This window comes from Pan paniscus, chromosome 21 (genome assembly GCF_029289425.2).
Source record: "Pan paniscus chromosome 21, NHGRI_mPanPan1-v2.0_pri, whole genome shotgun sequence".
NCBI classification, from domain to species: Eukaryota; Metazoa; Chordata; class Mammalia; order Primates; family Hominidae; genus Pan; species Pan paniscus.
This window is the reverse complement of record NC_073270.2, coordinates 17,968,959-17,994,556: the sequence shown is the minus strand read 5'-3', so window position 1 is coordinate 17,994,556 and position 25,598 is coordinate 17,968,959.

The following is a 25,598-nucleotide window of genomic DNA, read 5'->3' as shown; positions in this document are numbered from 1 at the left end:
AATCTATTCAATCAAATATCATGTTTAACATATTTAATTTGATTCAGTTTAACATGAATCCCCTGCTACCTCCTTAAGTGTCTCAGTCAAGCTCTGGATACACAAAAATAAATGAAATACAGCCTGACACCCTTAAGAAATTTCTAGTTTATTGAATGAGAGTGAGCAGTAAACAGGCAATTGAGATCCCATGTGATAATCTCTATATTAACCTCCACTTAGGATGGTACAGGGCTTGTTGAGTGCAGCTAATAAGGAGACTTAACATAAAATATGTCATTGGTTGGTCTTTTTTCTTTTAAAAAAATTTTTTTAATTTTTATTATTTTTTTTTATGAGTCAGGGTCTTTTGTCCAGGCTGGAGTACAGTGGTGTGATGATGGCTCACTGTAGCCTCGAAATCCTGGGCTTGAGTGATCCTCTTGCCTCAGCCTCCCTAGTAGCTGGGACTACAAGCATGCACTGTCATGTTTGGCTAATTTTTATTTTTGTAGAGATGGGGTTCTCAGTATGTTGCCTATGCTGGTCTTGAACTTCTGGCCTCAGTCAACCCCCCTGCCTTAGCTCATTGGTTGTTCTTAAAGAACAAGTGGGTGTAAACCGGATGGATGGGATGAGAGGTGGTGAGGGAATGGACCAGGTCAAGCATTGCATGACCCCTATATAGAATTGACAATATGCAAAAGGACTATACCAGAGGATTGGGTGTTTGAGTGGGGCTGGAAGGCAAGCCAGAGAGGTACCCATGCTTCAAAGTGCTCATCTAAAACTAAGAAGGTGGACATTATTTTGAAAGACAAGGAAAAGTGAATCCCAAAGTTATTAGTTAACTAAGACAATGTCAGTTAGTTGAGGAAAAGGCTGTGGATCTGAGCCTTCAATGTGGGTAAAATTTTATTAAACAAGGAAGGACGTTGTAAGAGTCATACCCCTCCCCCCACCCACCCTGCCAGAATTCCCTTTTTTCTTTTGGCATAATCTATGGAGCCTGTAAAAAATGACTTTATTTTTTCTTTACCTTCTAATTCCTCTTTCCTCTCCCTGGCTCTGCTCATGCAAATGTCCTGTATTTACTTGGATATTTGCTCTCTTTCTGCTTACCTTATCAATTTCCCCATACCTGTTTTTTTCCATTACGCATTTCCACAGCTAAAAATACCCATTTTGTACTTTTAAGCATTCAGCCCTACTTTTTATCTTGAGAACTTGAAAAATATGACATTTTAACATGTGCTTCTGTTCTGGGGCATCTAAAAATGCAGACTTCTCTCTCTTTGGTCATATTTTTCTTTAACTCCTTTTAAATGCATTTTTATTACAATATGAAACAGAGAATTTTGTTTTTATATCAAGGATCCAAAAGGTATTTGCTCATCATATCCCACTACCTAATTTTGACTCTTTTGAAAAACTGATTTCAGTTACTACCACAGTATGATTGGAAAAAGCAGAACTTGGGACCTTTGGGTTCCATGACTTCTTGCTCACGTGTGGGATTTTGTCAGTTTTATAGGGCAACAGAGAGTAGAGTGAAGGGGATTAGACAGCAGATCTGCAGGAGACAGGGAAGCTAGCCAGTATGCCATATATAGAATATTGTGATAATATAAGATTGTGGTCACCTTAACTGGGCGACCATGTATGCATCATGCACAAAGCCGCAACCAAACTTACTATGTTACAAATGAGCAAGAAACAAGAAAATTCCCCGTGAAGATGTAAAAACTGGAAAATCAGTTTAGTAAGAAAGAACGTGCAGATTCTAGATGTTTGTGTCCATGAATCCATATCTGTGTGCCATCTCCATGGAAAAGTAACTCTTTTAATTTTATAGGGCAGTGTGCTGTAGTGAAACTACAGGTATAGGTGAAACTGAATCCAGTTCTCCTACTTATTAGTGATACGATCTTGGGCAAGTTACTTAATTACTCTGTGTCTTGGTCCATTAAGACTGCTATAACAGTATACCATAGGCAGAGTGGCTTAGAAACAACAAAAGTTTATTGCTCACAGTTCTGGATGTTGAAGAGTGCTGGATCAAGGCTCTGGCAGATTCAGTGTCTTGCTTCTTGGTTCACAGACATTTGCCTTTTCACTGTGTCCCTGCATGGAGGAATAGGGTGAGGGAGCTCTCTGGGGTCTCTTTTATAAGGACTCTAATCCCTTTCATGTGGGCTCCACCCTTAGGACTTAACTACCCACTAAATATTCCACCTCCTAATACCACCACATTGTGGGTTAGGATTTCGACAGTGAATTTGAGGGAAGCACACTCAGTCCACAGCACTTTGAGTCCTAGTCTCCTTGTCTATAAAATGGAAATAAAAATGGTTTATCAAAAGTGTATGAAAATTGTCTTATTTTTTTCTCCCTTCAGAAGCTCATCTCAAAACAAGGATTATCTGCAGGGTGATCTCAAGAAACTGGGAGAGTAGGGAGGTAGAAAGTGAGACAGAGGACGAAGGAAGTCAACATAGAGTGCATGAGTGGACAGGATATGCTGAGGGCACTGGGGCAAAAAGCCTGCTGAGACTTCTAGGAGACATTACAGAACACGCTCAAGATTTGTCCCACCTGAAAGGCTGGGAAGCTAGGATATTGTTCATCATGTCCTGTCTATTATTGGCTGGGAGATGACCTCAAGGGTGGTAACTCTCCAGCACATCTGGTCTGATCTATGCATGGCTTATCATGCTCCTATGGCCAAAGAATTAAAAAAAAAACCCAAATAAAGAGATGCATGTGATTTTGGTAGGAAGCTGACAGTGTGTAAAGGATGGTGGGTGTTTAGGTATATGCACAGGACACTGCAGCATCAGCTACGGAAATTAGATGAGACAACACAAATAAAGCCATGGGGACAGTGCTTGGAACCTAGGAGGTGTTCAATAAGTAGTGGCTTAAAAAAATCATAGAGGGCATGGACTGATTTAAAAAAAACTTAGCACATGTATACATATGTAACAAACCTGCACGTTGTGCACATGTACCCTAAAACTTAAAGTATAATAATAATAATAACAAAAAAACCTTAGGACTCAAGGGATTGGACCGCTTGAGGGTCCATCTGCTCCCACGTGCCCATGTCGCATGCACCCTAGTTCTTTAGGAAAAACCCTTCTACAAATACTGACACATACTCTTTAATCGCCCACTCAAGATAGGCTATCCTAGCACCCCAGAGACACATTATAACCCATTGTGCCAAGCAAAGTGGTTATGCCTCTTAATAGTCACTGGCATCCACTTTCTTGCCAAAGTCCTCTGAATACCAAGACTACATCTGAAAATGTGTCCAGGGGCAGTGCCCACTGTTATAAAGTTCTAATTGGGAAGGATTGGAGCTGGAGGTAAATAAGCAAAAAAAGCTAAAAGTTTGGAAATTTTAATTTATAGTATCCTTTTTGATGTTATTTTGATGAAAATGTAAAGCAACAAGAGGGCAAGAGAGGAATTTCCATACATGGAACAGAACAGAAACAGAGTTTCTCAAACTCCTCAATTAACTGAACTGTTTGTTTAATCACTTACTTGGCTTTCGGGAAGCAGAAGCAAGTTCTGAGAAAACCAGATTCAATTTCTTACATTTTGAGCTTAATTGGTGATAACTGAATCTAGAAGGCTGTACATCTGGAGTAGCAAAATAATTTTTTTCTACCAGAAAGAAAGGCTCATATTAATTATTTCAATACATAGTTGATTTTGGTAGACACTCTCCTATGTCCAATCAGCCAAAAATTCACAGTTCACGAGATAGCAAGCAAACTGCTTTATTATTATAATTAACTACTAGCATTATTTATTATTATAACATATGAACCCACCTTCAATTTGGACATCAGTACCTGAAGCTCTTGTCTTGATGACTAAATGCTAAAAATACTTAAGACCTACACAGGCTGTGTATCATACACATACGAAAATTAGAGCTTCTTATAAAATAGCATGTAAACAGAGACTTGTGAGGAATAAAATAAAAACTAAAGATGAATCCATCAGCACCAGGTAGATACAGTCACCTACATTACATGTAACTGCAAGCAAGGGGAATCCCCTGGAGGAGGTGAGCTTACGGGCTTCTAAAATGAATGCCACGAACAGAGTGGGGAATATAAAATAGCTGATGTCGACTTGCTTTTGTAAGGTCATGTTTGAATGGCTTTAAAGTAGAATTCACACTTGAGGAATTTTTGTAATATTTAGATGTGAATATTTGAAACCTAAATAACTATCGTAACAGTCACCGAACATATGAATTTAGCTACATCAGTATGCAGCAATTCTGTCTTAAATTTACAAAGTGCTCCTCATATAAATACCATAGCCAACCATCCTCTCTCTAACCTAGTCCAAAGCATATAATAAACCCCGATAAATGTTCTCTGTTTATATGAACAAAATATTTAATTCTGTAAATAAGATTTTAAGATAAAAAAAGTTTAATTATTTTTATTTAGTTTTTGAGGCAGGGTCTCACTCTGTCACCCAGGCTGGAGTGCGGTGGCCCAAACACAGCTCACTGCAGCCTTGACCTCCTGGGCTCAAGTGAACCTCCCACCTCAGCCACCCAAGTAGCTGGGACTACAGGCGTGCGCCACCGCACCCATCTAATTTTTGTATTTTTTGCAAAGATGAGGTCTCGCCATGTTGCCCAGGCTGGTCTCAAACTTCCAAGCTCAAGCCAACTGCCCGCCTCACCCTCCCAAATTGCTGGGATTACAGGTATGAGCCACCATGCCCGGCCTAAAAACACATAGTTTAAAAATTCTTTTTGAAAATGAACATACATACAATAACGTGCACAAATATTAAGTATACAACTCAAAGTATTTCTACAAAACAAGCATGCTATGTAATCACTACCCAGATCATGATGTAGAACACTTCCACCATCCCAGTGAGCTTTCTTGTGCCCCCTCCAAATCAATGCCCCTTCTAAAAGGTAGATCCAATTCTGACGTCTCTCACAAAATGAGGCTTTTCTTGTTTTTGAACTTCATATGAACAAGATCATGCATTATGCACGCTGAGTCTGGCTTCCTTCATTAACACCACGTTGGTCTTTGTTAATGAAGTTTCATCCATGCTGTTTGTTTTGTTTCATTGCTGTAAAGTATTCTGCTTTGTGACTACACTACCATTCTTGTATCCATGCTACTATTAATGAACATGTGGACAGTTTTCAGTTTGGGACTTGTATTCTTTCCTGGGGCTACTGCAACAAAGTCACCAACAGAGTTGGTGACTTAAAACAACAGAAATGTATCCTCTCTCGGTTCTGGAGGCCAGGAGTCTGAAATTAAGGTGTTGACCAGGGCTGCACTCCTTCTGAAGGCTCTAGGGGAGAATCCTTCCTTGCCTCTTCTAGATTCTGGTGGTTCCATTCACTTCATGGCTGTGCAACATTCCAATCTCTGCTTGTCTTGACAAGATCATCTCCTCTTCTTCGTCTTTATCCCTGATCTCTTCTGTCTCTCATAAGAACACTTATTATTGGATTTAGAGTTCATCCAGGTAATCCAGGATGATCTCATTTCAATATCCATAACTTAATTAACATCTTCAAGGATAAGTTAGGGCATATTCACGGGTTCTGGGGGTTAAGATGCAGATACATCTTTTAGGGAGGGCATCATTCATCTCACCAATGAGCTATAATAAATAGTGCTGCTGTGAATATTTTTATACATGTCTTTTGGTGGGCACATATATACATTTCTATTGGGCTTATACCTAAAAATAGTAATATAAGTCATAGCATGTTGGTTTATCTTTTGCATATTCCCATCAAACAGTTGTCCAATGCGGTTGCAGTGTGCCTTGGAAATCACCAAGACTGATTGCAGCATGTTACAAATGCAGGATTGGAAAAACAACGAAGCTTAAATATGTTAACTAATTTTCTGAAGTTTCATAAGAGATTAGCGGCAGAGCAGTAATAAACATATTTTTTTAAATGGCATAGGACTGTGTTTAGCAATGCTAATATCCCCTAATGTTTTCTTTGAATTTCACATTTCACGTAAAACATAATTAGCAGATCTGTTCATTAGCCCAGATGCCAATATGCTAACATTTCTTTTCCACATGCACAATGTTGGCTCCCCAGTGGGCTTCAGGGAAATGCCAAAGTGGGGAATCACAATCCAACCTTGGCATTTCAGGGATGAGAAACTCAAGCAACAAGATGAGAAGTGTCTTTCTTGCTGCTACTATACAGAGGCAAGTCTTACCTTATCTTACTGGTTGCCATCATGATTTCAGTTAGGTACAGAACTAACTTTCTTTAGGAGCTTGAAAACAAAAGAAATGATTTAAATGGTCTGTAGGAGAAAATGCAGTGGGGGAAGGGTGGGCAGTTGTTCTTTAGAAGAGAAAGACGGCAGAAAAGAGGAGATAGGAGGGAGAAGCAAGTAGAGGGCCCAGCCCATAGTCGAAGGTAACAGCAGAGAGCCAGGAAGATTTTAGGGGTAGTAGGCTTATGAGAAAGACTTAAAAGAGTGGGAACACCTGCCATGTGCTTCAACACTGCTTGCTACATGATGCATGGTGATCTTCCTCCTACAAAATGCTTGAAGAGAGTAGTTATTTTATATGCATTCTGGGGAAGAGGCTGGGTTTTATCTTTGGGTTGGGAGGCTTTAGAAGAGACAATATGAATTGAAAGATGAACTCAAGTCAGAGGTACCATAAGAACATTGTTACATTCCAGAAATTCACAAAAAATCTGGTAGACTGTGGACTTCCTCAGTATGTGGAAAATTGAGATGAGGCAATTGAATAGAGGTCTCAGTGGACTAGAAGCCCTCAGTGGATACCAGGTTCCACTGTGTGGGTTTTTTGTAGTAGAATTGGTTTAGTAACAAAATATTCTTTTTTAGAAACTTTAATTTGCTTTGTATTTTAATTTTTACATTGACAGAAAAAATTGTATGTATTTAATTTGTACAACATAGTGTCCAGATGAGTTTGGAGGTATTCTCTGCTCTTTAATTATTTAGGAGAGTTTGACAAAAATTGGTATATTTCTTCTTTAAATGTTTGATAGAATTTAGCAGTGAAGACATCATGCCCTGGGCTTTGCTTTGATGAGAGACTCTATTACTGATTCAATCTCCTTACTCATTATTTGTCTGTTAGATTTTCTAGTTTTTCATAATTCAGTCTTGGTGGGTTGTATACGCAAAGAATTTCTCTGTTTCTTCTAGGTTATCCAATTTGTTGGTGTATAATTGTTCATAATGTCTCTTATTAGCCTTCATATTTCTGTTGTATCAGTTGTAATGACCACATTCTCATTTTTGACTTTATTTATTTGAGTCTTCTTGCTTTTTTCTTTTTTCTTAGTCTAGCTAAATATTTGTTGATTTTGTTCGTCATTCCAAAAAGCCAACTCTTAGTTCCATTGATATTTTCTATTATCTTTCTAGTGTCTATTTAATTTATTTCCTGCTCTGATCTTTGTTATTTCCTTCTTTCTATGAACTTTAGGCTTAGATAGTTCTCTTTTTTTTTGAGATGGAGTCTCTGTTTGTCACCCAGGCTGAAGTACAATGGCATAATCTTGGCTTACTGCAACCTCCACCTCCTGAGTTCAAGTGATTCTCCTGCCTCAGCCTCCCAAATAGCTGGAACTATAGGCATGAACCACCACATCTGGCTAATTTTTTATTTTTAGTAGAGACGGGGTTTCACTATGTTGGCCAGGCTGGTCTCAAACTCCTGACCTCATGATCCGCTTGCCTCAGCCTCCCGAAGTGCTGGGATTACAGGCTTGAGCCACAGTGGGTGGCTCTTAGTTTGCTCTTGTTTATCTAATTTCCTGAGGTGCAGTGTTAGGTTGCTTATTTGAAATCATTCTTTTATAATATAGATGTTAATTGCTAGAAGCCCCCCTCTTACAACTGCTTTTGTTATATTCCATAGGTTTTAGTATGTTGTGTCTCCAGTTTCATTTGTCTCAAAAAATTTTTAAATTTTCCCTTTAAACTTTTCATTGACCCAGTGATTGGGGGCATGCTATTGTAATTTCATGTATTTGTAAATTTTCTGAAGTTCCTCCTGTTATTGATTTCTAGTTTTATACCGTTGTGGTCAAAAAAGATACTCGATACGATTTCGATCTTCTTAAATTTGTTAGGAGTTGTTTCGTGGCTCAACACATAATCTATCCTGGTGAATGCTCCATGTGCAATTGAAAAGAATGGGTATTCTGCAATTGTTGGATGAAATGTTCTGCAAATCTCTATTTGGTCCATTTGATCCAGAATGTAGTTTAAAGCTCTCTCCAAGTACCAGAATATTGTGACAATTGGTGTAGTTCTCTTTTCTGTAAGTCAAACGTGGCTGAAAATGCCCAAGTATGACCCTAAAAGTGGATAAAACCTTTGGAAAAAGTAACTTTTCTGTTGTAGACTGTAACATGCATAATATCTATAAACCCTTTGATTAAGGATTTGGCTGAATTCAGATGGGACACTGGTAATCAATAACCAGCTTGGTAGCTAGTAATTTTGGGTTTTACTGCTGCTTATAGTTTTTTTCTCTCTTTGTCACAAATCATTCCTTGGCCTTTGAACATTTTTGCTGCTTTTCCCAGGGTGACTTCCATCCATAATGCAGGGGTCTTTTCTGCTGCCACAGAAATCCTACATTTCATCAAATGTTTCCCTCCTGCTCTCAGGACAAGCTGATCCCCGGAGTGACCCTGTTTCAGGGCATGGCAGTTTGAGGGTCTTGCATCTGCTTTTTGCTTTGATTGCTTTCTGTTACTCCTGTGGATTAGAATCAAACTGTCATTCTTAGGAGTAAGTGTCTAGTTCCGAACAAGATGTGTTTTCGCTGTAGCCTGATGTAGGAGGAAATTATGTATTGTCTGTCCCCTCAGATTGATGAGGAAAGGAAATTGAAGAGGCCTTTGCCTTGTTTGGGTTGATAAGGGGCACTTGGGTGCATGGGCATTGTTTACCACTGAACTCCACAGATGTGGACTTTGGGACAAGCTCCAGGAGTAGAGGCTGATCTGATCACCTGAATTAGTGACTTCTATTTTTTCCTTTTCAGATACGTGCATGGAGAAAGGTTCATGTCAGGAAGCTCTGTCAAGAGCAGAGCTTTGATGGCCCTGGGAGAAGGATGAATGCTCTTTCTAGTGACTATTTAAGCAAGGAAACTGTGAATGCTATGAGTGGTCTCCAGAGTATTTGAGGCATTCAGTTAGTCTAAAACATTGGTAAATCAGGCCAGGCACAGTGGCTCATGCCTGTAATCCCAGCACTTTGGGAGGCCGAGGCAGGTGAATGATTTGAGGTCAGAAGTTCGAGACCAACCTGGCCAACATGGTGAAACCCCATCTCTACTAAAAATACAAAAATTAGTTGGGCATGGTGTTGCATGCCTGTAGTCCCAGCTACTCAGGAGGCTGAGGCAGGAGAATTGCTTGAACCCGGGAGGCAGAGATTATAGTGAGCTGTGATTGTGCCACTGCACTCCAGCCTGGGTGACAGAGAGAGACTCTGTCTCAAAATAAATAAACAAAATAAAATATTAGTAAATCATCTTCTGTGGGTCTGGATGAGAGCTTGTCTTCTGTAGATAGAAGAAGGGGAGTGGAAAGAAGTAGAAGAGGTCATCCTAAAGATAGAGGAGAACTTTCAAATTTGTGTAAGGCAAGGAGGACATATCTCCCTCTTCAGGTTTTCCTGTAAGATAATACAATACTTTGAGGCACCAAAGGATTGAAAAATTGCTTTAAAAAAGGATAAAGTAGACTTTTATTTACTTTTTAAAATGTGTGCTTCAGAAAAGAGCCAAGTTCATCTTGAGCCACTTTGAGCTCATACAATCCCCGACTGGCTCTCACTGAAGATTGCAAATTGTGGAAATTTGAGAGGTTTTGTGGGCCGTAGAATATCTCTCAAGATAGAATATGATGTTCTGTTTCAGGGCTCGCAAGCAAGCCAAGTCTAAGCTTTGCCAGTGTTTCAGTTACTGTTGCTGTGTAACAAACTTCCCTAAAACCTAATAGCACAGAACAGCTATTTGATTCTGCTCATAGATTCTGTGGGTCAGGGGTTTGGATGGGGCACAGTGAGAATGGTTTATCTGCTTCTCTATGATGTCTGGGGCCAAGCTGTGGGATTTCAAGGAGAGTGACTAGATAGCTTGGGCTGGGATCATCATGTCTGGTGGGTTTTGCTGGCAGTTGACTGGGATCTCAGCTGGGCTGTTGGATGGAACACCTATACATGGAATCTCCATGTAGCTTCTCTGTGTGGGTTAGTTTGTTTCTTCTGCATGGAGCTGGGTTCCAAGACCAAGTGTTCCAAAGACAGAAATGCATAGCATTTTTATGATATATTCTTGGGTATCACATAGCATGTATACTATACTTTATTGGTCATGGCAATGAGAAGGTTCTGTCCATGTTCAAGGACAGGGCACATAAACTCTAACATTCAATGGGAGGAGTGTCAAAATTACAGTGTAAGAAGATCACATAAAATGGGAGATGTAAGCACAGTCATGTTTGGAAAATACAATCTGCCAGACACTAATGATTTTTGAATCACATGGGAGATAGAAAGATTGGTGATGGGTACAGAAATAGATAGAGCGGCCCAACTCTTCTCTGCAAAAATAGCAAAGTTGAGGTAGATCAAGTTCATGAAATCTACACCTATAGGCTTAAGGCCGCAGTCTCTTCCATGAACACATTTACAAATGTGTATGGCTGGTCACAACTGGGATCAGGGAGGAAAATTCAGGTAGTGTCTTAGTTCAGACTGCTATAAGAAAGTACCATAGACTTATAAACAACAGAAATTTATTTTCAGTTTTAGAGACTGGAAGTCTAGATCAGGGTACCAGTAGGATCAGGTTCTTGTAAAGACCCTTCTCTGGGTGGCAGACTGCTGTCTTCTTGTATCTCACAGGGTAGAAAAAGAGTGAGCTAGCTCTCTGCTCCCTTCTTACTAGGTCACTACTAACATTCATGAGGAATCCAATCTCATGACCTAATTACCTCTTGAAGACCCCACCTTCAAATACCATCACAATGGGATTAGAATTCCAACGTATGAATTTTGGAGAGACACAAATAATTTGGTCTGTTGCAGATGGTTTAATGAAAATTAATCTCCATTGCTAGTCAAACAACATGCATGTCTGCTGGTGACTTGGCAGTGTGCCCATCTTTATACAGAAAATGCAAAGGTGGTCCTAAAGATTTCCAGTTCCCTTCACTTGTTGGTCTGTCATCTAGAGTGGGTGTTTGATTAACTCCTGGGATGCCGCATGAAGAGTGTATAGCTTAATTGGCTGTATAATGCTACCTTGTGTCTATTTGCTTAGATTATTGGCTGGATGCTCTTATATTTTTAGAATAATTATTTTGGATCTGGTTCTTTGGGAGATTCAACTCACAGTTTGCACCTTCTGTAAGAATTACAAATGAACATTATCACCTTTGAAAAATAAAAGAGCATTTAATTATCCTTGTTTTTCTTAACATTATATATAATTTCATATCTATATAGTCTCTTAAGAAAGGTTTAAAAGTCAGATGATTTATTTCAGGCACTAAAAGGGGGCTTGTTCTGTTAGCTTAGTACTTAATAAAATCATTAGAAGGTGCAAAAGGTCTGCTTCTCAACAGTAATAAAGGTTTTCAGAGTGATAAAAGGCTTTTTTATGTCCTGGGGTCGTCTCTTTTATAAGAACTGCATGTGGGACTGATGATAGTAGCCCCTTCACTTTGAAGTGTGCTTGGGAACCTGTCAGCATGATCCCAAGACTGGGTATGCTGCTCTCCAAAGTATCAGAGGCCTGGCTCTGGTCATTTAAGCCCAGATCCCATGGCACTTTCATGTAGGAAAGTATTGGTTCTGGAATTCTAACTTTTTTGTAAACAGTTAACTCTAAAACAAAACAGGTACCTATGTACTGAAATAGGTCAAGGCTTACTGGTAGCCCACTTGGCAATTGCATTGGTGTTCTGAAAATAGTTGCCATGAGTTATCAACCAAGTGGCTCTTGAAAATCTAACATGGTCTTAAATGTTTTCAGTATGCCTAAAAAATACTACAATGGTGACTCTGGACAAGAAGAAGATTGGAGAGAGAGCAAGAAGACTCCCAGTGTCACAAAACCAACAGTCTCAATGCTGTTTTACAAACCTCTGCCTGGAGAACTTTAAGAATGGAATAGATAACACAGTCAACCTTTTTGTTGACAGTAAAGTGGCATGGGAGTGCCATGCCTGGTTGGCTCCATGTGAACCCAGCACCTTTCCCCAGGTGCTTTCATAACAAAGGAAATAAACTGGGAAAAGACAGGACAGGTCTAATAGAAGGGAAAGAGTTTTAGGGATCCCAGAATTTAGCCCTTCAAAGGACTGAAATATTTTGGTTCTTCTTGGAAAGTATTATTTTTTCCTGTTGCTTGTTCCTCAAGAGAGTGTTTCTGATCATATTTATTAACTTCCTTTGAAAAAAGGGGATGAATAAAGTAAAGCTGGTTTCACACAGCTTTACACACTCACACATGTTTCCATATATTCCTTAAGTGTTTCTGTAACAGTTGTTCCTTCAGTAGGAGTATAGAAATGACAACAGAAAAAGAAAATAGGCTTCTAAAGGAAAACCAGTAGGATCAACTCACATCCTCAACCTGTGCTGTCTGAGAAGCCATGGGTGTCACCATCTGCTTTCACATCCAGAAGTTAGCAGCGATGATTAATGTCAGCATCATCCTGCCTCTGCGTGCACAATGCTTCATTAAGTCTTCCCAGATACACAGCAAACATGACATTTTATAGCAAACACAGCTCATCTACTCCAGGAGCGTGAAAATCCAGAGATACATTGCCTGCCACTGTGTGCACGTCCAGTCTGCAGGCTGAAAAGACCCTAAGGAGCTGGTGGACAGGAGCTTGAGTCCTGGACATTTCAATGCATGGGGTCAGTCTAGCCATCCTTTTTACAAAACAAGTGCATTTCAAAAAAGTGACCTTGCTTCGGCTAAGGCTAGTTCTCATGATAAGCTGAAGGAAATGACATTCCTTTCCTTCAAATGGTTTCTAGGACAGCTTATCATTACTCCTTTCTAAGATTCTGGAAAGTGGCATAGTCTATTATTTTCCAAAACGAGATGGACCTTAATGACTCTTAAATCTACATCTCTAACTTCAAACCAGCTTCTCAATTTATTGGCAAAATGGAGACAATAATACCTTGTCATGTAGTTGACAGAATTATATGCAGATATATCTGTAAACAATCTTTATATCAACTGATCATCATTGATCATCACTACCTAAATATGAGGCAGTTCCAACATTGACTTCATAATCAGCCTTGATAGTTCATGATCTGCATTTATGAAAAGTACAGAAAGAGAGTCCAGCATTTTTGGCCTCACAAAGTGTCAAGACAAAGCTCACAAATATTCCAGCATGATTTCATATGACAGTGATTTGGAAGGTGCTCCTACACAAGTGGGCTGGGTGTTTTTCAGTCACATGCATTTGTTTATTGTTCCATCAATTCCATAATCTTCAAACGTGCACCCATAAACTAACTACTAAGCATCCTAGTTTATACATTACTATTTAAAGAATTGGACCAAGTTACAATGTTAAATCATGGGCCTATAAGAATGAATACTTAATGTTCTCCCATTGAAAAAGACATAATCTGGGAAAATTTTTAATTAAATTGAATTTAGGAAAGCAGTAATTGAGGATTATTGCCTTTGTATAACTCAAAGCATTCATTACCTATAAATAGGGCAAGTAGTGCCTTAATTGCTATGCTGCCAAAATGTCAGTGGTATGTACAGGAACATTGACTGATTAAACACTAGAATATAAAGCAATTGACTTAATCATCCCATGGCAATTAATTGAGTTTTTCATATTATCTGGTGGCAGAATACCAAATATAGAAATAAAGAACCAATTAGACTCCATCAACCATAAAGCTGTCCCATGACAAATCAACACTTATGTAATTGATTCACCTCTACAGGTATATTTCTAATTTAACCACTAGTCAAAACACAGTGAGCTAGGCTTCTCGCTACCTCTGGGTAGAAGGTGGAGAGAGAAGAATGGGGTAGAGAGAATTAAGAAGAGAAACTGGAAAAGGTCATCTAACACAAGCTCTACATTTCAGTACACTGATGTGGTCAGAACCAAGGCTTCTACAGGTAGTCATGACTGCTTATTTGTGCAACTGCTGACCACAAACATTATAGGAATATGTGATGTGACATCTCAAAATCACAGTGCAGCACTCTTTACAATTATCCTCTAGGTGAGTTTCACTCCATCCCCACAATAACCCATACCTCATATTAAGCAGAAGATCATCATGAAAAGTAGAGGGAAATGAACCCTATTTCTGACTTGTCTTTGCACCTAGCTAATGAATCTTTATGATAAGCCAGTTGTTTCAGTTTGTGATGTCATGAGCTCTTTATAGACACAGGCCAAAAAATACTTTAAAGTCAACATCTTGGTCCATGTAATTAGGACATCTTGGTACCAGCATGGCAAAGCTGCGGTGCCTCTATCATTTAACATTCAAACCATGGCCTTTTCACAGGGAAAGGGGATGCTATTAACAAGTATTCCATGACAACAGACATAAGCCAACACCATTTTGGGCCGACCAGATGTATAGGTAAGATCCCAAGTAAAGCCTATTTTGCAAATAATGGGAAGGTAAAGAATTTCCATTCTAACTGTTCTAACACTACCTTACTCATGAAAGAAGGTGTGAAACATCCTAAGACTGACATGTCATCAATTAGATAAAGAGCATCAGGTATGTCATTGAGGGGATGGATGAAAATAGAACACAGTCCTAAAGGGGTAAATTGCTCTTATGTGTGTGAACATGTGTGGACAATTATTTCGTTTTCTCACATGAAGAACATGATTTCCCAGACAGCTCACCCTCATCCCTTATGAGAATATTCCTTTCCAACTTCCTCCCTCCATTTCTTTCCAAACTCCAGTCATAGTGTAAGAACTTAATTTCATAAATGGTATTTATGAGTAGATGGTTCAGAACAAATGGATCCAATGGCCCTGCCCTGTACTCCAGGGATTCCAGCTGCAAGATTGTTTCCACCTGCCAAACTAATAAGACAAGCATCTCAAGGGCATTCCTATTTTCAAATGTATTACAGATCTGTGGTTAGTGCATAACATCGTAAATAAATCCAGCCTCCGGCAGGAGCAAAAAGGGTTCAAGACAAGAAACAAATTCCTTCCCATGAGCCTGAAATGGCACTCACCAGCCTGAGGTTTACCATCTACAAGATAGCATTTCTTTTTGAAGCCTTCAAAGAAAGATAATAGAAATAACAGAAGATGAAGTCAGACATATCACCTATAGTGGCCAGCAGTCTCACATTATTCCATTTCTAAGAGAGACAACAATTTGAGGGAAGACAGAAGGGGTATGTGTTCAATTAGAAAGGACACTGATCTAGGGGCTGAAAGAGAGTTAGAGCAATAGGCTTAAAGTCTTAAAAAGAAATGGCCTTATCATTTCAGGTTATCATACACACAGGTATTCCATTGCTCTAGAGCTGACTATGGCAGGATCTTACAAAATTTATAGTATTTTTCTTGGAAAATACAAACATCCATACATGCATTGAATAAGAAGTACTAGTGCCTTCAGGGTATGATAAAGAGGTAAAACAAAAATTTCCATAGAACGATACAAGGTAGAGCCATATAAATTATAGATTTGCAGACAAGTAATAAAATTAGTTCCATTAAAACAACCCTTCATTCAACCATTAATGGAATCCATTTGGATATTCCAGAAGGCCTTCTCAACCTTGAAACACATTGATTCAGAATCCCAGCAAATGGCCACCCTTGTGGCGATCACTACAGTCCCGATTCTGGCACCTTCTCTTGAGTGCACAGGAGTAGTTCTACAATGTTACCTACTCCAGCTCTCTGCACTGTCTCACCATACCCAAAGTAGGACAACTAACCCGAAGGTAGAACGTGACGCTCTACAGTCTGCATGCTGAGGTTTCTAGATCTGTATAACACAAGGAGAAAGAAGCTCACACTGAGAATTCAGGTCTTCCATTTTATTGGCAAGCACTTACTATTATAGCATCATTATTCATTAGAACTAGAAAAGATAATTTTCTTTATTCAACTTCTCATTCCACAAATGAAGTAGCCAAGCCATATAAAGATGACAAAGTCAGTCAAAAATCAAATGCCTCCGGAGAAGGTAAGTCAAGGACAAGAATCCAGGTTCCCTGACTCTCCATCCATGCTCTTTCCACTACAGCATACTTTTTTATGTATCATTACTCATATGCTTCCCCAGTGTTTTATTTAAAAATAGGAAGATTGAATGAAACCTTGTTTTGTGCTTCTATGAAGGTCCTAGAGGCAGCCATAACGCCTTCTTGCTACTTTCCTTTGTTAGTGCACAGTCCAAGCACTTAGGTAGCCCACAAACTTCCCTAGAACCCATAGATTGATGTGTAAGCCCCTGAACTTGAGACAATGTCCTCTTTTTTCCAATTTGATGCTTCATTTTATTTTTTGTTTGTTCGTTTCTGTCTTTTTTTTTTTTTTTACTAAAAAGTCTATTGCTATCAGCAAACAAAAAATTTATATATCAGTGCCTTCAAGCCTGGTAAAGTTTAAATTCTATTTATTCATCATTCAGGGCTTCCTGCTAGTAGGAAATGTATTCTGGAGACAGCAAGAACAGATAAATAACAATCTCAAAGGGAAAAGAAATAAATAGTGCAATTAATGTGATCTGAAACCAACATAAGAAAATCTACTTTGAATAAGCAACATCACAAAGATATAGGAAATGTTTCTTTGGCTAAAAAGATAATGTTTGGCATCTGATTTCTCTGACAATGAAGTTTTCAAGTTGAAAAATGCTAAGGGTTAAGAGATAAAGCCTGCTTCTCAGAACCTTATGTTTATGCATGTTTTGAGATATTTTTAGGAATCTGAAGGTAGACAAAGATTATAAGGAACAAATTTAGATGTTTTGTTTCACACAAAGAATAAAGTGATTAGAACTGAAATTAATTAGTATGGAGGTGGAAGAGGGGGTGTTTATCAAGGCATAGAAGTTTCCCAGTAGATTTTACTACTGTATAATCTTCCTATTAACTTTAGGAAAATGACTGATATGCTGGCATGCACAGAGGAGAAAAATAAGGTAAAACCAAAGTTATAATGCACTGGGATAAGACTGGTTCAAAGAAACCTGTCCCAAGCATGTGGAATAGAAACCAGAAAGGTGATCAGAATGGTTGCTGAATTTTCATTGCACAGTAAAAGAATTTCATTGTACTTGAGGAAAAAAAACTCTCTAAAATGAATCACATGTACTATGTCTCTCTAAATTTGTAAACTCTAAGGAAGTCCTGTGTATACAAGCAAAGAGAACCCCAAATGTTTAACAAATATGCATGGATTGAACTGACCTATCCTGTCTTCCTCCCTCCCAACCCCTGATCACTGTTACCCCATGACGGCTTTCTTGGATATTTTCATTCTCTTAATAGCCTTTTTTATTTTCCTGGCATGTGCCTATTTAGAGACTATTCATGATTCCAGTGAATTAGCTTGACTCAAGGCTGTGATATCTCTCACAACACTCAGCACCATACAGGGTTTCAGAGAAGTTGATTTTCATTGTAAGTTCTGCCAAATGAACACAAATATATAGATGGGTTCGAGTCGGTATATGTGGATCAGCTTTATAAATGGGAAACTTCTGTACTCTTTGGTAGCTATATATAATTTGTAGGGCTCACAGAAAACGTGCTAAATCTTGTGTTGAAGCAGGTTATTTTATCAAAGGACCTTAGTATAATTAAGAGATCAAAGGATGGTTAAATCGCAAAGCAATAGAATGTTTTAGTTGCAGGATCTTCTATGATTGTGAGATTTACAAAGGAATTAAGATGGAGAAACATTGCAAAGCAGGTGCTTCTGCAGCTCAGACCGGTACATCAGCATTGGTAGAACATTGACCTTCATTTCTATTTCTTTATCGATGATAGCCACTCAGGTCTTTACATTGATCATTGTCTTCATGAATGGATTTGAAATAGACAAGAATCACAAGAAATGCATAATCAACACAAATACTGTGTCACTCTGGGATGCCTCTTGGAATAGTCTCAGTGCTCTTTTCTGCCAATCCTTCAAGGTCAACTCTTTTCTTCTCAGAACACTTCAGCCTCAATGGAAAATGCCCACCCCTGAATTCTCAGCTCCTCTAGATTTACCCTTCATGAAGTGATTGTGCAAAGGGCTACCTTATGACTTTTTTCTGCATTATTGTTTTGCAGAATTAGTCAACTTTCCCTGTCTTCCTGTCTGATCTTCCCAGCTAAATACCAAGTCAAGTTCTCTGTCAAACAGTGTAGTTATTTTCCTCCTCATCTTTCAGGCCACTTTTGGACACATACTTAGTGGAATTATATATTTTAGAAACATACAAACAGCAAGATAAACATACAGAAAACTTGCAATGCTTGCGTAAACTCTGTCTTACTCAAGACTCAATGAGTCCACAAGGAGAAAAATACCCTATGTCGACATGATTCACTGAGTTCACACAGCAGGAGAACATATTTTCCTCTATGATTGCTTTAAAAGAACTTGCTGAAGATAGGTGTTATATAAATCTAAGAGATTCCTGGTATTGCAATGCAACCTAATGAAATTCTTAACTGTTAAGTACCTTATTGATTCCAAAGAATTCATCAGAGAGAAATGGAATAATAAGGTACATTAACACTTTCCGTGATGCATGATCCTTTTCAGGAAGCTTTGATACCCTAAAGGCCCAGAGCTAAGAAAAATAATTTGTGTTCTAGTCTCCTGTGACTCTTCTCCAAGAAAGAAGGCAATTTCTTTTAGCCAGGTTTGCATTTCACTGAGTGTTTGTTTTTCATATCCAAGGTGTTATTATTGTATTAATCTTCTGCTTGCAAATGGAAGTGCAATATTTACAAGGGTTTATTTTTGTTGTTGTTCTTTAAATAATACATGTTGTTTCTTCAAAAAGCCTGGAATGAAAAGAAATTGTTTAGTTCTGGCTGCATTCGACAAAATAGGAGAACTTATATGCCCTATATTAATCCAATTCATATCAGTTCTCCCAGCACTGGGTCTAACCAGTTGCTCTTTACCCAGAAGTTTGGGATATAGAGATCAGTGGGTACAAAAGAGGTTGAGAAGCTTGGAATTCCCTAGCTACGATGGCATTCCTGAACTGAAGATTAATAGGGGAGGCTATTTATCCATTTATTTATTTAGTCATGCAAATATTTTTTTGTTGTCTACCATATGCCATAGCCCTAAATATAGAAGTCAACAACCAAGACCTGGTCCTTGCCTTCATGATGCTAAGCCCTCTATTTGGGAAGAAATCATTAATTCATAACCCCATGCATATGTATGCACTTATAGTGCACCAGGGCAGGTCAAGGCAGAAGCAGAGGCTGAGAGAGTGTGTTCTTGGTCCTGTGTTCTCTCTCTAGGCCCTCTAACTTACACCTTAGGCACACTGGTCTTCTAAGACATACATCATGGTGAAAATCACGATAAAAGTTAGGCAGCAATAAGCTTGGAAAGAATACTTAGGTGTTACTATGGGGCATGGGGAGATACTGAGTTGTGCAAGCTAGATTTTTTTACCCTAGCTCTGCCATCTTGGATAATTCATTCCTGTCTTGGGGACTTGAATTTTGTCTCATGTATAATCAAGAAATCTGGCTGGGTGATTAAGGCTCCTTCCAGAGCTAAGATTCTCTGTCTCAAACCAAAATGTTTATATTTTAGACTTTCTCCTGAAATCCACCCTCCAAGTAAGGGTAATGAGTGACAGACTTTGAATAAGTAAGCCTTTTTTAGACATTAGTGTGGGCTCAAGTTGACAAATACCAGGATCTGTGCCAAACACTGGGGAAACAAACTGCGAGTAGGACATGAGACATTTGTTGCCCTCAGCAAACTTCAGTTCAGCTGGGAAGACCGAGACAAATAGAAAGTATTTCAGGACAAAATGGCACATATTGTTATGAGGAAGGAACATTCAAGGTCCATGAAGCAAAAGGAGGTCTGCCTGCTGCTTATTGGACTACTCTTCTGGGTTCCCACACCTCAACCAGGGGGCCACATGGACCTGGGGCATCCACTAAGTCTTACATTTATCTTGGCCTGAAAACAGTAACATAATGACTATGGGATGAGAATGTGGTGGCTGCAGTACAATACCTCATCTGCTGTCCAAGCAGCACCATTAACACCAGGGCTGGAGATCCCTGGGCTTGTGTTGGTTAACCTCTCATTCATGTCCGTGACCTTCCACATTGCTTCCTTCATGTAGATGAACTGCCTTCCCCTTTGACTTTTCTCTTTCCACTGTGTTACATCTTTCTTGGTCATGATCAGCCTCTTGCAGATGGCCAAGAACTATCACTCTCCTTGCAGATAGTTAATAGTCAAGATGTATCACCCTCCTTTGAGATGGTCAAGACCTATCACTTTCTTTGAAGATAGCCAAGACCTACAAACTTCCTTGCAGATGGCCAAGACCTATCACTTTCCTTGGAGATAGTCAGGACATATCAGTTTTTTTTTTTAAGATAGCCAAGACTTGGCACCCTCCTTGGAGATGGCCAAGAACTATCACCTTCCTTGAAGGAACTACTTCCTTGGAGATAGTCAAGACTAATAACCCTCTTTGGAGATGGTCAAGACCTATCACCCTCCTTGGAGATGGCCAAGAATTATCACCCTTCTTGGAAATGGCAAAGACCTATCACTCTCATTGGAAACCATCAAGACTTAGAACCCTCCTTGGCCCCTGCCCCACCCCATGCAATCAGTTGCTAAATTCCAGCCAACCTTCCTTCACAGTCCTTCTTTTCACCACTTTTCTTGGTATTCCCGTTTCTGCCAGTCCTGCATTATTGCAACAGCCTACTCTGTCTCTTTCATTTCTCTCTTTTTAGTCCATCATTTGTGATGTGTATGGCATTATTCTTGGACTGCAGCAACTGCATATTTGCCTTAGTGGATTAATAAAAGAACCCGGGAATTCTCTGTGTCTCACCAGCTGATCACACAGTGCTGAGCACAAACCCTTGGGCCAGTGGATATCCATTAAGGGTCTGAAAGAGACCTCAGTGATCCCACCTTTGCCATCAACTTTTCTCTACTACATACCCCTCACCTCAAAAGGAAAACTTGGGTGATTTCTCCCCAGAGCCTTATGACATACCTTGGTACTAAAATAGAAAACTTACTGATTCTTTGTCCTTAGGTAAGTGACTTAACCTCATGAAGCCAAATAAATTAAGAATAATTTAATTAAAATGAGATAATATTGAGAAGTGCTTTATATGGAACCTGATTTGAAGTCAGGGCTTAGTAAATATCAGCCACTGTATGTGGGCAGTCTGGCTTTCTTTCAGATCTTCCGATGTTTTTCCTGCCTCCTGTGACAAGGTCAGGAGGCCATTCCTTCTGCGTGGAATGATCCCCCTCTCCTCCACCTGACTAGCTTTAATCCACTATGCAACTCTACCCCAAAGGGTCACTCTTTTGACCTCTTCATTTTAGCTTACGTCATCTTATTGCATGACATCATAGCTGCCCTCACGCCTACCACCTCTTCTTAATACAATAATTTTGTACTTGCCTATGTGTATATTTATCTAATGACCATCTCTCCAACAAAGCTGCAAGCTCTTCAAAGTCAGGGACCTTGCTATGGAGCTTATTGCTGTCTTTCTAGAACTTGGCACCTAGTAAGAGCTCAACAAATACTTGGTGACAGAATGGATGATGAGTAGAAAAGACCAATTTCTTCACGTTAGGTCATTTTTATATTATGTTCTAAACATAATTTTCAGTTTTCCCATGTATTTCCATTCGTTTTGTTTGTTTGTTTGTTTGTTTTGTTTTTAGATGGAGTCTCCCTCTGTCTCTCACGCTGGAGTGCAGTGGCGCCATCTTAGCTCACTGCAACCTCCACCTCCCAAATTCAAATGATTCTACTGCCTCAGCCTCCTGAGTTGCTGGGATTATAGGCGCACACCACCAGGCCTGGCTAATTTTTGTATTTTTAACAGAGACGGGATTTCAGCATGTTGGTCAGGCTGGTCTCAAACTCCTGACCTCATGATCTGCCTGCTTCAGCCTCCCAAAGTGCTGGGATTACAAGCGTGAGCCACCGCGCCTGGTCCACATGTATTTCCATTTTAAGCTGAAATTATTTGCTTCAGAAGACTCCAGGAAACCTTTCCCTTCCTCTTTTATCCCCATTTGTTAGTGTTCTGCTGTTGTTTGAAGTAGTATTTTTCACAGCATCTCTTTCCCAAACTTGATCAATTACCAGTTGCTTAGGAAGCTCTTCTTTAGCTTTTCCCCAAGTGCTTTATAAAAGGTTAAAACAAACCTTTTCAAAAGATAAGCTTTTATTGGCAATTTATTTCTGTAATTGATGGAATTAAAATAAGAGTGGCAAATTAGCCGAGTTTGATCTCAGGTACAGAGATCGACATGAGTAATCCCTGTAATGCTGTCCTAATTGCTATCTGCATGACTCTGATTAGAAACATTACATTATTTACTTAGCCTTTGATGCCAATCTCAGAACCAGAACCAACTAATAGCTTTTTAAATTTCCACTCTCAGATGCTGTCTGCTGTCTATAGATTTAGACTATTGCCAGGAAGCTATATGTGGAGTTTTCAAAACCTACTGGGGGCACCATTTCTTCTGCAGAGTAGGCCGGGAAGGAGGAGCTGTCCTGGGTTCTGAAACGGTGGGCAAAGTGAAGTTTATCAGAATAGGAGTGGGGCCAATGTGACTTTATATATAGCTGTTCTTTGATGTCTTGGATGAAGAGCCACCTGGCAAATCTGGAAGATTAACAAGCTCGACAGTGGGACCAGCCAGAGACCAAATTGTGAGGTAGGCTTATTTCACCCATTGTGTCCCCTCACCAGGGGTCTAGGCTTGCTGCAGAATCTGCCCATGTCCACAATTGGCGGCTCCCTAGTGTGGTCTGTTCTTCACTCCTCATCAAAATTGCTCTCGGAGGTGCCAATTTCAGGGCCTACTGAGTTGTCCATTAACTGATAACGAAGCGCATGCAGTGGTGGAAAGTGCAAGGGTTTTGTTGTCACAGGGATGTGGATTTAAATCCCAGTGACAACCATGAGGCCTTCAGCAATATTCAACGACCTTTTGTGCTGAACCAGTTTTCTCATCTGAGGATAACAAGAGCTACCTCATAGAGTTTTATTCAATACAGACTAGACTTAATATTACTTTCCTTTTATTTATAACTATTAAAGGCTTCATTTGTTAACTTCACGGTAAGATATTTGCATTTTAACAAGAGTTTTTTTTTTTATCAGAAATAATTTCTCATCCAAAGAAGTTGTTAAGCATTGGTGAAATTTCAGATGCTGGAAACCGCTGTCGGGGGTGCTGTCTGGTGTGTGTGTGTGTGTGTGTGTGTGTGTGTGTGTGTGTGTGTGTGTGTGTTTTGGAGAATGAGGTAGTTTTGGCCCAATATGCTAGATTAAATTACTGGTCTCTGATTTTCATTTCTCTGCATGGAATGAAAAGTCGACCTTTTCCAAGCCTGTAATCCCAGCACGTTGGGAGGCCGAGGCGGGTGGATCATGAGGTCGGGAGATCGAGACCATCCTGGCTAACACGGTGAAACCCCATCTCTACTAAAAATAAAAATAAAAAAATTAGTTGGGCATGGTGGCGGGTGCCTGTAGTCACAGATACTTGGGAAGCTGAGGCAGAAGAATGGCGTGAACCCGGGAGGCAGAGCTTGCAGTGAGCTGAGATCGCACCACTGCATTCCAGCCTGGGCGACAGAGCAAGACTCCTTCTCAAAAAAAAAAAAAAAAAAAAGAAAAGAAAAGTTGACCTTTTCATCTACTTTCTTGCCTTGCCTCATGAAACCAGTAACTGGGCTCTTGGTCTTTTTCTCTAAACTGAGAATCCCCCTGTCTCTCGTATCTACTACTCCATCAAACAATCCTATCTCTTGGCTTCCACAGGTGGGGTCTACATTTAAACTCCAGGTGCCCATGCTCACCTGTGTGGTTCACTTTCATTATTTGCATATTTATATACCCATCCTTTATCCTCCCAAGGAGTGGGGTGTGTGTGATTCTTGAATTCTTGTTATGGATGATCTAGTTCCTTCTATCGTTGCTTGAAGACAAGTTGTAGGAAGTGATTAGTTGTCCTTTTTTACAAACTTCTGGTAGTATGAAGCCATGAGACCAGCACAGACATTCAGAAGGAGGCCCACTATGGAAACTGCATTTGGAGCCAACTATGTTTCTAGTAGGCTTACCTGCACAGAGGACTTCTTACTATTTTTCTGCTATGAGGCCTGGTAAAAGATTTGTAATTAATTCTTAAACCACTGAGTGGAGACTAAGAAAGGGAACAAATATTCAGGGTTTTTATAAAGTGGGTTAATAAAAAAATGGCACCTTTGTCAGGGAGATTATATGGATGTGCTTAGGATCAGGTACATCGTTTCTAAACACTCAAGAGGTCTTTTGAGAGAACTCACCACACTCTGGTCTGCACTATAGAGGTGGCTGATTACTTATTTTGGAATTAAAGTTTTGGTGAGAAGAACTCTTGAGAGATCTCAATGCAAAGCTCTGCCAGGATACAGTGAGAATGCAGCTAATAACTTCCAGGAGGTTTCCTCTGCTGGTTTTCATTGTAACTTAGAGTGTTCCCTATTTTTCATCAGAATTAAAACAAATGCATTCACTGCATATTACCTGTGAGTACAGCACTGTGCTAAGGACTTTGGGAGAAACAAAAGTATATGATACAGTTCCTGCCATTTAGGTGACTATCACTTATGGGAAGGTTAATTTCTACAATGAAACAAGCAGGGATGAAATAAATTGAGAGCAATAATTGATTATGAATTTAACTAATGGCACAACTAACACACCATTCATATTTAACAAATATCAACATAGTTTATTTCAGATTCTCCTTTTTTTTCTTTTTTCTTAAGAAATAAAATATTCTGACTGGGTACAGTGGATCATGCCTGTAATCCCAACACTTTAGGAGGCCAAGAAGGGTGGATTGCTTGAACCCAGGAGTTCGAGACCAGCCTGGGCAACATGGTGAAACCCTTGTCTACTGAATACAAAAATTGGCCAGGCGTGATGGCACGTACTTGTAGTCCCAGCTACTTGGGAGGCTGAGGTGGGAGGACTGGTTGAGTCTGGGAGGCAGAGGTTGCAGTAAGCCAAGATTACCACAATGCACTCCAGCCTAGGCGACAGAGCCAGACCTTGTCGTAATAAAATAAAATAAAATAAAATAAAATAAAATAAAATAAAATAAAATAAAATAAAATAAAATAAAATTCCACATGGAGTTGATTCCTTTACCCATCACATTTCCTTCTCACCCAGAGGTAGTCATGATTCACAATGTGGCATGCATTTTTACCAGCCATAGTTTTATACTTTTACTACATAAAAGAATA